Source organism: Hemicordylus capensis, chromosome 4, assembly GCF_027244095.1.
Source record: "Hemicordylus capensis ecotype Gifberg chromosome 4, rHemCap1.1.pri, whole genome shotgun sequence".
Classification (NCBI taxonomy): Eukaryota; Metazoa; Chordata; class Lepidosauria; order Squamata; family Cordylidae; genus Hemicordylus; species Hemicordylus capensis.
The window spans coordinates 142,288,475-142,301,653 of record NC_069660.1 but is presented as its reverse complement, the minus strand read 5'-3'; the positions used below and the strand labels follow the sequence as shown (position 1 = coordinate 142,301,653).

The following is a 13,179-nucleotide window of genomic DNA, read 5'->3' as shown; positions in this document are numbered from 1 at the left end:
CAGCAAGACAGGCAGAGCTGAGGATTCTCAATGCATGGATGAGACAGTGGTGCCTGGAGGAGGATTTAGATTTGTTAGGCACTAGCATACATTTTGGGGCAAATGAAGCCTGTACAAAAGGGATGAGCTCCACTTGAACTAAGATGGAACTAGACTGCTGGCACGTAAAACCACTGAGCAGCTTTTAAAATGATGCCTGGGGAATTACTGACAGGTACTGGTGGTATCTGGTTCAGCACGCAAAATCAGGTTACAATCCTGAACAGACAATCAATAAGTATGTAACTGATAATGAAATAAGTTTTATTATCAATGGAATAGGAAATTACACACAAATATGATACAATATAGGTGAGCCTTTAGATAATAATACAAACAGAAAGCTGAGACTATATTATAAATTGAACAATGTGATATTTGTAGCACTAAGATCAAACTTCAAAATATTCCTCAGTCAATGAAGTACAATCAATAATCCAGCTACTTATTTTGTAAATTATAAGCACATTCCAGAATCCTCCTTAAATCCAAAGGGAGCTGTCTTGAAGTGTTACTCAATAGATTGACAAAGTCTTTCTCAGTCTTCAGATATGTGGTGCTTTCAATCTGTGGACTGCTAAAAATAAGAAGGTACAAATCTAAAATACCAATATTTTATTTTAATTAACATATTGGTATACCACCCACTACCAAAATCTCTATGCAGTTTACAGCAATAAAACAAACCAAGACACTTTAAATTTAAAAACATAAAAAATTAATTAAAATACCCATTAAAACTACAAGTCTAAAACTACAATACAATATTTTAAGCCAAAACTACAAAGAAAATTAATAATAAGCACTTTCTCCAAGTAATTATAGACCGATAACCTGCTTGCCAACCATGTTCAAATTATTAACTGGAATAATAGCAGATGAAGTAATGCAACACTTTTTAAGTAACAAACAGCTTCCAGTTGAACAGAATGGAAATTGCCCAAACACCAGAGGCACAAAAGACCAGCTGCTGATTGACAAAGTGATTTTAGAAAACTTCAAGAGAAGAAAAACAAATTTAAGTGTTGCATGGATTGACTACAAGAAAGCCTTCGACTCATTGCCTCACACATGGATACTAAAATGTTTAGAAACAACTGGTGTCAGCAAAAACATTCAGAAATTTATTTTTAAAAAGCCACAAGCATGAGGAGTACACAGTTAACAATCAATGGCGAGACACTTGAACAGGTTAGCATTAGAAAAGGTATTTTCCAAGGGGACTCACTATCCCCTCTGTTGTTTGTGATAGCCATGACTCCACTTTCACAAATACTAAACAAAACAGGCCTCAGATACGAAACATCTAAAACATCAAGTAAAATCAACCATCTGCTGTACATGGACGATCTGAACTTGTATGTAAAGTCCCAGTCAGAAATTGAATCACTGCTAAACACTGTCCGTATATTCAGTAGCGATATAGCAATGGAGTTTGGACTAGACAAGTGTGCTGCATTAATAATGAACAGAGGAAAAATCAGAAAAACAGAAGGAATAGAACTGCCCAATGGAAGCAACATCAAGAACCTGGAACAGAAATAACATTACAAATACTTGGGCATTCTCCAGGCTGATAACATTGCACACACTGAAGTTAAAAGAAAAATTGGAAGTGAATACATCAGGAGAGTTAGAAAAATTCTAAAGTCCATGGTGGTAACACCATACAAGCCATAAACACCTGGGCTATACTTGTTATCAGATACACTGCAGGAATAATAGACTGGACCCAGGCAGAGCTAAAGATGCTAGATCGTAAGACCAGGAAAATCATGACCATTAATCATGCTCTGCACCCCCACAGTGATGTAGATAGGCTATACTTCCCTCACAGCACAGGTTGAAGAGGAATGCTGCAAGTCCATCAAACAGTAGAGGAGGAGAAAAGAGGCCTTGAAGAATATATCAAGGACAGTGAAGAAGATGCACTTCAAATGGTCAATAATTAGAAACTATTCACCACCAATGAAACAAAGCAGGCCTACAAGAACTGAGCAGAAAAATCTACAAGTCAAGAACTGAGCAGAAAAATGGAAAAATAAGCCCCTGCATGGTCAATATTTGCACAATATAAGTGGAAAATCCGACATCACCAAGACCTGGCAATGGCTTAAGAATGGCAACTTGAAGAAAGAAACAGAGGGTTTAATACTGGCTGCACAAGAACAGGCACTAAGAACAAATGCAATAAGAGCAAAAGTAGAAAAATCCACAACAAACAGCAAGTGCCGCCTTTGTAAAGAAGCAGATGAAACAGTGGACCACCTAATCGGCTGCTGTAAAAAGATCGCACAGACTGACTACAAACAAAGGCATGACAAGGTAGCAGGGATGATACACTGGAACATCTGCAAAAAATACAAGCTACCTGTAGCCAAAAATAGGTGGGACCATAAAATCGAAAATGTGGTAGAAAATGAAGATACAACAATACTATGGGACTTCCAGCTACAAACAGACAAACATCTGCCACACAATACACCAGATATAACTGTAGTCAAGAAGAAAGAAAAACAAGTTAAAATAATCGATATAGCAATACCCGGGGATAGCAGAATAGAAGAAAAAGAAATAGAAAAAATAACAAACACAAAGATCTACAAATTGAAATTGAAAGGCTGTGGCAGAAAAAGACCAAAATAATTCCAGTGGTAATTGGCGCCCTGGGTGCAGTTCCAAAAGACCCTGAAGAGCACCCCAACACCATAAGGGCCACAGAAATCACCATCAGCCAATTACAAAAAGCAACTTTATTGGGAACAGCCTATATTCTGCTATGATATCTATAACAGCAACAACATTGATAATAAAATTCAACCATCGCAGATGTCTGGATAAAACAAACCAGTCAATAACACCTGTCTGACTGTGTAAATAAATAATAATAATAATCAGCACTTACTCCTGTTATCTTTCCAAGAAGCAGATTTTAATAGTACTTTCCACATCCAGTGTCTCTTATTTAGTGTATACTTAAATCAAAATACATTTTCTAAAGAACCCAGCTACATTTTGTTATCCTTAAGCAGTATTCTAAGTCAGTAGCCAATTCTTTCAAAAGACAAACTTACAAAACTGCCAATAAGACAAAAATAGTCTCCAAACTTATTTTGGAGTTATATTGTTGTGTTCATTTTTCCTTTTATAAAAACAATGAAAATTGGTTTCTTGCCATGAAGACCATAGTGAGTTTTATTTAAAAACAAACAACAACTCCCAACTTTCTCATTCTTATGGTGCATTCAGTGCCTGGTAAATCTCCAGATAGCTTCCTGCCTCTCCCCATACTTTGAAGATGTGTAAGAAAGTATTCAAAATAGTAAAATTTCAGAATAACATGTAAAATAATACATAGAGAGTGCAAATGTAAATAATGTGCACATTGTATACTACTTGGAGAATTCAGTTTTCCCTCTCACAAAATCTGGCTTACCTTGGCACACCAGTTTTATTGGCTTAGCAGTGAATGTACCCAGTCCTATATATATCCTTAAATTCTTACATTCATTTTTAAATCCAAAAACAAACAAAAACAATGTACTAATTGGCCTACACACTTTAAAGCAAAATCAGACAAAAGCTCACTTACTTTTGAGCTTTGTAGGGAGGAAAAAGGTCAGTAGCAGCCTCAGGTTTTGTCTGTCATAGTTAATTGCAACATGCACCATAGAATCTTGAAGAAAATAAGTCTACTGCTTTCTCATCCCCCCCACAACACCAACACCTGTTGTAAGCATTGATAAGAGATTACAATGCTTGTTATGGTTAACCTCTCATTTTTGAGGGACGACCTTTTCTTCTTTTGACTGGAATGCATTATAAAGAAACAACTGCAAATCACCTTCGGTTCAGCTGAAAATAAGATTGACAAAGAAAGAGATAATATGTTTGTCACATAGCAAGGAAGGGAAGAAAGCATCATGATCAAGAAGCACTGATTATAGCAAAACATTAATCTGTACAGGATTTTCAAGTCCCAGACCCCTTCAGTGCCCATCAACTCTCATCAGTGTCTCTTCCTAGGGGACATTTTGAACAAGTAACAATAAGAGGATCCAATCTCAGTCTAACAATCTAGCCAAATCTGAAGATAACGCCAGTTGTTATTTTAGGAAATTGGGTAAATACAGCTGTCAAATCGGTGGCACTATATTCTAGGCACAGCAAAAGCAGGGTGTTATGTATGGCTAAGTTGGTTTTTATTTAATTGCTCCCTCCTAAACCTGATGCACACTCTTCAGAGTTATGACACATAAAACTGCTCTACAAAGTGTCTAAATATTGTGTTGGAATACCGTTTTAATTATTGTTATCTCTTTGAAGCATGGCTTTTTATTTAACTTCCCTTAATTAAACATAGGCAGCTGGAGGCTAATATGCAGTCATTTGTAGTCAGAGGGTAGGTTTTGTTCCTTGAGTAAATCACCTTGTGCTTGCTCTGATATTATGTTAGTTCTAACAAATATTGTTGAAATGGGCAAGGATAACAGTTGAACGTATCAGAAGCTTTGCGGATTCCCTTAAGATACAACTCCCTTAGTCTAGGAAATGCATAGAAATGCATTTCAAAAGCAGAGTTCTAAGTATTTGCATACAATCATGTACTCAAACACTTGGGAGGATGGGTATTATGGTCTGTTCCTCCCCAGCTCGTCTAGGGGGTAGGCTCTTTGCCCCAGCCTTGCAAAAGGCAGGAGGCATCAGAGCAGCCATTGGCTGGAGGATTGCAAGGGGGCAGGAAGCCTGCCCCAAACACAGTCTTCTCCAGTCCTTTCTAGCGGCGAGGGACAAGCTCCTCATTGCATCTCCAATGCTCCCTCCAGCAATGGCTGCAGCTGCACCGTTGATCGGGGAAGGGAGGAGAATTTTGGCTCCACCACCCGGCGGCCTGCAACATGTTGGGAATTCTCTCTGATAAGAGATATTTTTCTATTACAGCAGAGTGCGCAGAGGCACAACACGGCGGAGTCTGCCTAGGCATGCGTGTATGCTGAGAGTAAAAGAAACTTGGAGCCAGTTCATAGTTTCAAATCAAAATAAGGAGTCTTTATTGGTGAACTCCATTCTAGATAGTAAAGTGGAGAGATAGGATCTCTAAACTAGCTAGCTAGCTAGCTGGATGCCGAGGGATGTTTTCTGCTTCTCTGCACACATGGTGCAGGGAGAGAGGAGTGTGGGTGTTGCAAGGGAGAAGAAAGGGAAAGAGGAAGAGAGCAGGCAGTAAGTAAGTAAGCAAGTCCGTCAGAGTAGCAATCTACATATTAAAGGGATAGTGTCAGAGCAGTAGAGAAGGGATAACCAATGTCTTGAAACGAGGGTGGGTTTGATGGGCCTGTGTGCTATATTAGCTGGCTTTGTTGGGAGTGGGGTGGTTTGAGTGTGAGCTCATCTTGTTGTCAGCATAAAGAATGTGTGGCGCTGGCCAGTATGCCTCCCAAGAAGGCCACCAGTAAAACAGAGGGTAGACCCATTAAGTGGAAGCAGGCCGCCCCTGTTCTCTCCTCCTCTTTGGACGAAGAGGACTTGGGACCATTAAAGCTCTTACTGCCCACTTAGAAGCCTTGGAAAGGGCTAAGAAATAGCAGCCTGTGGGTCCTGATCCATGGGGGTCGTCAGGCATTCCACTCAGGCCTCACAGGGAAGCTAAAGCTAAAAAACACACTAACCTCCTCTAATTTTTGTCCAATCACCTAGCACAACTTGAGGGAGACAAAGCCCCTCAAGTCAGACAGTGGATCTCACCCAGGAACCCAGCCCTCAAGTGCCTGTGCCTGCCCCTGTTTCAGAGACTCACCTGCTGACATTGGATCAGGTGAACAGCCCACTGGAATATGGCCAGGGCCTACAGGGCCTTATGGGTTCTATCCTCCAGCTGTTTCCTGCAAGTTTACCAGTGGATATCACCACTGCCTCCTTGTCCACCTGGTCAGCCTTTGCCAGCATGGAGAGTGTGCAATCAGGTCTGGCAGGGGCCTAGTGTGTCAGTTCAGCCCACCTGGCCTGCTGCTAGACTTGGCAGCACTGCTATGTTGCCATATATCTCACCAGAAAATTATCCTGCCTTGGGTGTTTTGCCTTTGGGTGACCATCTGCTCTTGGCCACAAAGGAGAAAATATGGTGTGGGGAATACACTGGTGTGTTTCAGCTCTTTTACAGGGAACCTGAGACTGTGGCTAAGTAAGGTGAGGATGTGAGGGTTCAGGAAAAGAGTAAGAAGAAGGTCATAGAGCGGAATTGGTCTAATTAGCTATCCGGATGTATCACGATATACATGAGAGTAGTGCTGCAAGTTCAGGCCTCTCATGGGCCTGCACTAGTGAAATATTTAGACATCATTCACACGGGGTACAGGGACCTTGTGGGTAACTCATGGCAGCACTATGATCAGAGTTTTCGCCTTAGGGCATTGCTTGAACCCACTCTCTCATAGGATAAGCAGCATCAGGAGTTGTGGCTACTCATGACGCCGTCCCATCCTATATCAGGGAAACATGCTGAGAGTGGCCACTTGCTCTCAAGGGCCTCTACTGGGTCTACCACCACAGGGACAAGTGGCCAGTTGGTTCAACCCCTGTGGGTGGACTGGGACTTCAATATCAGGGGGTGGTGCACATGCTCATCATGCAGATTCAGCCACGATTGTGGTTTCTGTGGGGTTAAGCACCCCAGCACAAGCTGTTCCAGAATCAAGAACTTCAGAGGTGGAAGGGACACTGGTCAAGGCGAGAAAGGCAGAGCCAGGGGCACACCAGGGGCTTCTGGAAAAGGGACCTAATCCTATTAAGGTGGAGGTTCTCCAGCACCTGTTATCCAGGTACCCACTTCGGGTGCAAGCCGAGTATTTGTTAACTGGTTTTACTTTGGGTTTCCATATTCCATGTACATTTCCCAGGACTATCTGTGCAAGGCATAGAGGATGTTGTCCTAAGAAGATCGACAAGGAAGTTAGGCTGGGGAATGTTCTTTGGACCTTTATGACACCATTCATACCTAACCTGCAAATCTCACCCCTGGGGGTGGTTCCCCAAAAGGCTCCTGACAAACATAGGTTAATTCACCACTTGTCCTTTCCCATTGGTTCATCTGTCAATGATGGCATCCCACCTGAGCTTTGCTATTTGCGCTACATGCCCTTTGATGAGGCTGTGCACATTGTGCAGGGATGTGGGGTTGGCACGCTCTTGGCATAATGTGACATTGAGTCTGCCTTTTGCCTCCCGCCTGTACATCCTGCAGATTTTGAACTGCTGGGGTTTTGTTTTCAGGGGAATTATTATGTGGGCCATGCCTTGCCCATTGGATGTTCTATCTCTTGTACAGCCTTCAAAGTGTTCAGGTTCTTACCAGCTTGAATGGTCCTTGAATAATTGGGCAGGCCTTAGCACCACGGTGCATTATTTAAATAATTTGTTGATAGTCGGGCCTGCTGCCTCAAAGCAATGTTCCTTCCTGCTTAATTCCAATATTAAACCAATAGGTTTCCAGGCAATACAAAGTGCTAGTTATAACTTATAAAGCCCTAAATGGCTTAGGCCTTGGGTATTTAAGAGAGCGTCTTCTTCGCTATGAGCCCCACCGGCCTTTGAGGTCACTTGAGGAGGTCCGTCTCCAGTTGCCACCAACTCATTTGGTGGCTACACAGAGACGGGCCTTCTCGGCTGCTGCCCCAAGATTGTGGAATGCGCTTCTTGCTGAGATACAATCCTCCCCATCTCTTGCAATTTTCAGAAAACACCTGAAAACACACCTCTTCAACCAGGCTTTTTCAGCTTTTTAAAACTTGTTTTTAAATAGTTCTGAATATTTAATTGTTGTTTTACGATGTTTTTAATTGTTAATTATTGTTTTATGTTTTATAATTTTTGTTTCAATGATTAATTGATTTTAATGGTGTTTTAATGTAAACCGCCCTGAGCCTTTTGGAAGGGCGGTATAAAAGTTTTAATAATAAATAATAATAATAATTCCTTCATGGAGCTGTGCTTGGAAGTTGGGGTGCCTTTAGCAAAGGATAGAATCAAGGGCCCTACAATGTAGCTCACTTTTCTTGGCATTGAGTTAGATTCTATGGCAGGCTGTGCCTGATTGCCAGAGGACAAGCTGCAGGTGTTCAAGGTGCTACTTAGGGATTGCATGGCTGCAAGGAAAGTTTCCCTTAGGCAGCTCCAGGGACTGTTAGAACACCTTAACTTTGCTTACAGGGTAATTGCACCAGGCACGGAATTTTTGTGGTGCCTGCGATGCCACCATTGGACCTAATCTCCACACCATCAGATTTGGGTTTTGGCAGGGATGAGGGAGGACCTCTGAGTGTGGGTGGGTTTTCTGGACACATTTAATGGTGTCTCCTTTTGAGTGCCTCTTAGAGGCTGAACTGCCGGTCCACTCAGACATGGCTGGAGGCTCCAGATTTGGTGTTTATTTTAAAGGCCGTTGGTGCACTGCACGCTGGCCTGAGGAATGGGCTGTGCAAGGTCTTACTTGGGACCTGACATTTTTAGAGTTTTTCCCCATTGTGGTTGCAGTTCACATATGGGTCTCTGACTTCACCAAATCCACAGTCCGGTTTTGGTGTGATAATCAGGCCACTGTTCAGGTCATCAACTCACAAACATCTAAGTCCCCCGGGATCATGGTTTTAGTTCAGGCATTTGTTTTACAGTGCCTGCGGCACTTTCATTGCTAGGCATGTCCCTGGGTTACAGAACGGTACAGTGGATGTGGTCTCTCATTCACAGGGGGAGCGTTTGATCATTAGGAAGGGGATTGAAAATAAAACTGCTAATATTATCATGCCCTTATATAAAACTATGGTGCGGCCACCCCTGGAGTACTGCGTACAATTCTGGCCACCACATCTTTAAAAAGGACATTGTAGAACTGGAAAAGGTGCAGAGAGGGCAACCAAGATGATCAGGGGCCTAGAGCACCTTTCTTATGGGGCAAGGCTACAACACCTGGGGTTATTTCGTTTAGAAAAAAGACAACTGAGGGGAAACATGATAGAGGTCTATAAAATCATGTATGGTGTGGAGAAAGTGGATAGAGAGAAATTTTTCTCCCTCTCACATAACACTAGAACCGGGGGTCATCACAGGAAATTGATTGCCAGGATATTTAGGACCAACAAATGGAAGTATTTTTTCACACAACGTATAATCAACTTGTGGAATTCTCTGCCACAAGATGTGGCGACAGCCAACAACCTGGATGGCTTTAAGAGGGGCTTGGAGATCTTCATGAAGGAAATGTCTATCAACAGCTACTAGCGTGAGGGCTATAGGCCACCTCCAGCCTAAGAGGCAGGATGCCTCTGAGTGCCAGTTGCAGGGGAGTAACAGCAGGAGGGAGGGCATGCCCTCAACTCCTGCCTGTAGGCTTCCAGTGGCATCTGGTGGGCCATAGTGTGAAACAGGATGCTAGACTAGATGGGCCTTGGGCCTGATCCAGCAGGGCAGTTCTTCTGTTTCTCATGCTGGTTCTGGGGGTGAGACAGGACCCAGACAGGATGTTGCTATGGATGTGGAGCCATGGCGAACAGAAGCCCAGAGAACTGTGTGGGTGTCACTTGCTCCGAGCCCCAGGGCCGCATAGAGCAGGAAGATTAGGGCCTTCCAAGCCTTCAGGAAGCAGGTTGGGCTGATTGGCATGTAGCCTACCTGGGTCGAACATATCATGCAATACTTGGTCCATTTACGGTCCACTGGCCTTTCCTCCAATTCAATGGCATTTAGCAGCCTTGGCTTTTTATTCTAAGGTCCTGGGTGTGAATGACTCCACCAAAAATTTCCACGTGCAGCGGATGGTCAAAGGCTGGTCATGAGAGCTGCCCTCCTCAGCAGGATTCCAGGCAGCCAATCATGTCTGAGATTTTGGAATCTGTTCTAAATTTATTCCCCAGTTTATGCCTGTCGCTGTATGAACTGACATTGTTGTGTGCTGTGTTTATGTTCTTTGGTGCATTTTGGGCCTCTTAACTGTTGCCCAGAGTTGGGCAGGACGCCAGTCCAGGGTGGTACAGTGGTCATTGGTGTTACTACATCCTGACAGGGTGCTTATTAAGCTGCTATATTTTAAGATAGACCAGAAGGGCAGGGACCAGAAGGTTCTGCTCCACAGGTCTGGTCTAGTGACATTGTGCCCAGTTCAGGCATTGGAACACAGTTTGGCGCTGTTGCGGGGATGGGCAAGGCTGCCTTTTTAGACACAACGATGGTTCCCCCTTGATACAGTATCACTTTTGGGATGTTGTCAAGTGGGCTTTGGAGAGGGGGGGTTGGCCCCTTTGGGATTTTCTCTCTCCATTCCTTTAGGATTGGTGCTGCTTCTGTGGGTGTGAGGCTGGCCTTTCCTGAGGGTGATATCAAGCACATTAGGTGTTGGCATTTTCAAGTTTACAAGCATTATGTGTGTTTATGAGTAGTTAATGATGTTCTTTTTCTGACAGGTCCTCAGATACCCAGGTGAAAGGGCAGGGTTATCATCGTGGGCCATTCAATAGTTTTCTGGGCTCACAAGCGGGCATGTGAGCAAAAAAATTGGCACCCAGCTCCGGCTGAGATAGCATGCTGCAGTCATTTGGTTTGGTAGGAGGGGCATGGTGCTCCAGCAACTCCTGCCAGCTGTTTGGAATCTCTTGGAGGCTAATTCACCTCCTGATGTGCAGATACTGCATTTGGGTAGAGATGAAATAGGTCAGGGCTGGCTATTTCTCATCAACTTAGGAGGGACCTTGAGACTATACGTAGTTGGGTGCCTGGGGTTGTTTTGTCATGACCCGATTTGTTGCAGCATTGGGTTTGGCAGGGTACTCAGTTTCCAGGGAAGACTGGCCAGGCTTGATCTAAAATTAACAGGTTTGTGGGCCAGCTGGTAGCAGTAGACAGTGGGGCTTTCATCCCTCACCTTGAAATTAGGACATCACATCCTGAGCTGTTTAGGGCTGACGGTGTGCATTTGTCTCCTTAGGGCTCCCGTTTGTTCCTTTCAGATTTGAGGGGAGGAGGATTTGTGGTGGATTGGTGGGTGGTGAAGGGGTCAAGCTAGGTTAACTCTTTCTCATGGCAGGTACAGTGCAGTTTGTGGGAAATGGATTCCTGGTGATCACTTTTCAGGCACATGCTTGGTGTAAGGGAAGGTCATGGCCAGTCCTTAGAGGCTTTCTGGCTCAGAGAGTGCTGGTTGATGGCTTTCTCCAGCCTGCTAAGGAATTCAACACCATCTAAGGCTTTCCGGCTTGCGGATGGCAAGTCCTACAGCAGGTGCCTGCACATTAGGTGGGCTAAGATGAGCTGCAGGTAGCCTTTGGCCTGATACTGCCTGGAGTGGAGGTGTTTCACCCTAGGCTTTAGGTTGGTTGGCTTGCACTGAAGCAGCGAAGCTTGTACACTGCACTGTTGGGGGCGGGGTGGAGTGCCAATCCTCCCAATCTCTTTCAGTTAATTATAATTTATAAAGTTGTGGCCCTAATTTACTCCATAATTATGTCTTGTGTCTTTATTGTCCGGGTGCAAAGGAGCATTCTCCCCCCCCCTTTTTTGCATTTTAAAATTTTATTGATTTTAGCAATCCCTTATCAATCAAGTTACACTTAATTAAGTAAATAATGACTTCCCGCTTACCAGTCTGTGTGGTTCTTGTTAACTATACATATAAGCCATTGCTATAATAATACAAAACATATATACTCCATCTTACAATTCGATTTTACCCTACCCAACCTGCTGTAATTACTAAATTTCAAACCCTGCTAAAAGGTCCATGTTAGAAAAATAGTTCTTTAAGTAAAGCGAGAAAGGTTCCCAATCTTCTTTGAAACATTCCAAGTTTCCATCCCTTATAAGTGTTGTAAGTTTTGCCATCTCCGCATATTCCAAAAATTTTATCAACCAGTCTTCTTTTGAAGGCATTTTATTATCTTTCCATTTCTGCATGTATACTATTCTAGCCGCCGTGGTTACATACATTAAAAAAGTTAAGTTTCTTCTAGAGAACTCTTCTTGAGTTATTCCCAGCAAGGAGGATTCTGGCCTCTTAGGAAATGTCATTTTAAGATTTTTCTTCAACTCATTATATATCATATCCCAAAAGGCCTTTGCCTTCCCACCTGACCACCACATATGAAAGAAAGTTCCTTCACATTGTCCACATTTCCAACATTTATTTGAAACATTTTTATACATTAATGCTAATTTTTTCGGTGTCAGATACCACCTGCACATCATCTTATAACAATTTTATTTTATAGTATAACAGGCATTGAACTTTAAATCAGTTTTCCATAATTTTTCCCAAGCTGCCATCTCTATATTATGACCCACTCTTGAGCCCATTCTATCATAGTCGTTTTAACCACTTCATAGGAACATAGGAAACTGCCATATATTTAGTCAGACTTCGTCTCTTGTCTCCTCCAAAAGCAACAACTTGTACATCTTAGAGACTAATTTTTCATCATTTTCACACAGCTCCTTCTCAAATCTTGAAATCTGATCCTCAAATCCAGCTTTAAGATCCTTCTTGTAAATTTTGTTTAGCTGATGGTACTTGCTATGGATAGCTATGGTAGTTGCTATCCAAATTTTGGACTTCAGCTAGATTTTTTAATTTACAGTCCTTATCTTGAAAACATAAGAAATCTCTATAGGTACCACATTCAGACTGCATATTTATCTCTTTACGTGCCAAAGCTTCAATCGGGGATACCCATAATGGAGTTTTAGGTTCCAGCCATGTTTTATAGTTTACCCACACTCGCATTAGACTCCTTCTTACATAGTGATTAAGAAAATCTTTATGCACTTTAGTTTTATCGTACCACAAATAAGAATGCCATCCAAACCTTCTATCAAATCCTTCCAAATCAAGTATTCTGGGATTTCTTAATGTTATCCCATTTCTTTAACCACGTCAAACAAACAGCATCAAAATACAACCTTAAATCTGGCAGAATAAGACCACCTCTTTCTTTAGCATCTGTTAAATTTTTAAATTTAATTCTTGGTCTTTTCCCTTGTCAAACAAATTTAGTTATGTCCTTTTGCCATTGCTTAAAACAAGTTAATGTATTATAGGAATAGTCTGAAAAATAAACAACATTTTAGATAAAACATTCATCTTGACAACTGAAAATCTTC

At 42.4% G+C, this 13,179-nt stretch overlaps 1 long non-coding RNA gene across 2 annotated transcripts in view; it reads right to left on the bottom strand.

Moving 5' to 3' along the window:
- Window positions 1–282: 282 nt before the first annotated feature.
- The window catches only part of LOC128323617 (uncharacterized), a 54,677-nt gene continuing 41,780 nt past the window's right edge, over window positions 283–13,179 (bottom strand). For both annotated transcript variants that reach the window (XR_008306390.1, XR_008306388.1), the window contains 2 exons: window positions 3,632–3,894; window positions 283–616 (listed from right to left, as the gene is read on the bottom strand). This is a non-coding gene — a long non-coding RNA (uncharacterized LOC128323617). The remainder of the gene's footprint in view (window positions 617–3,631; window positions 3,895–13,179) is intronic.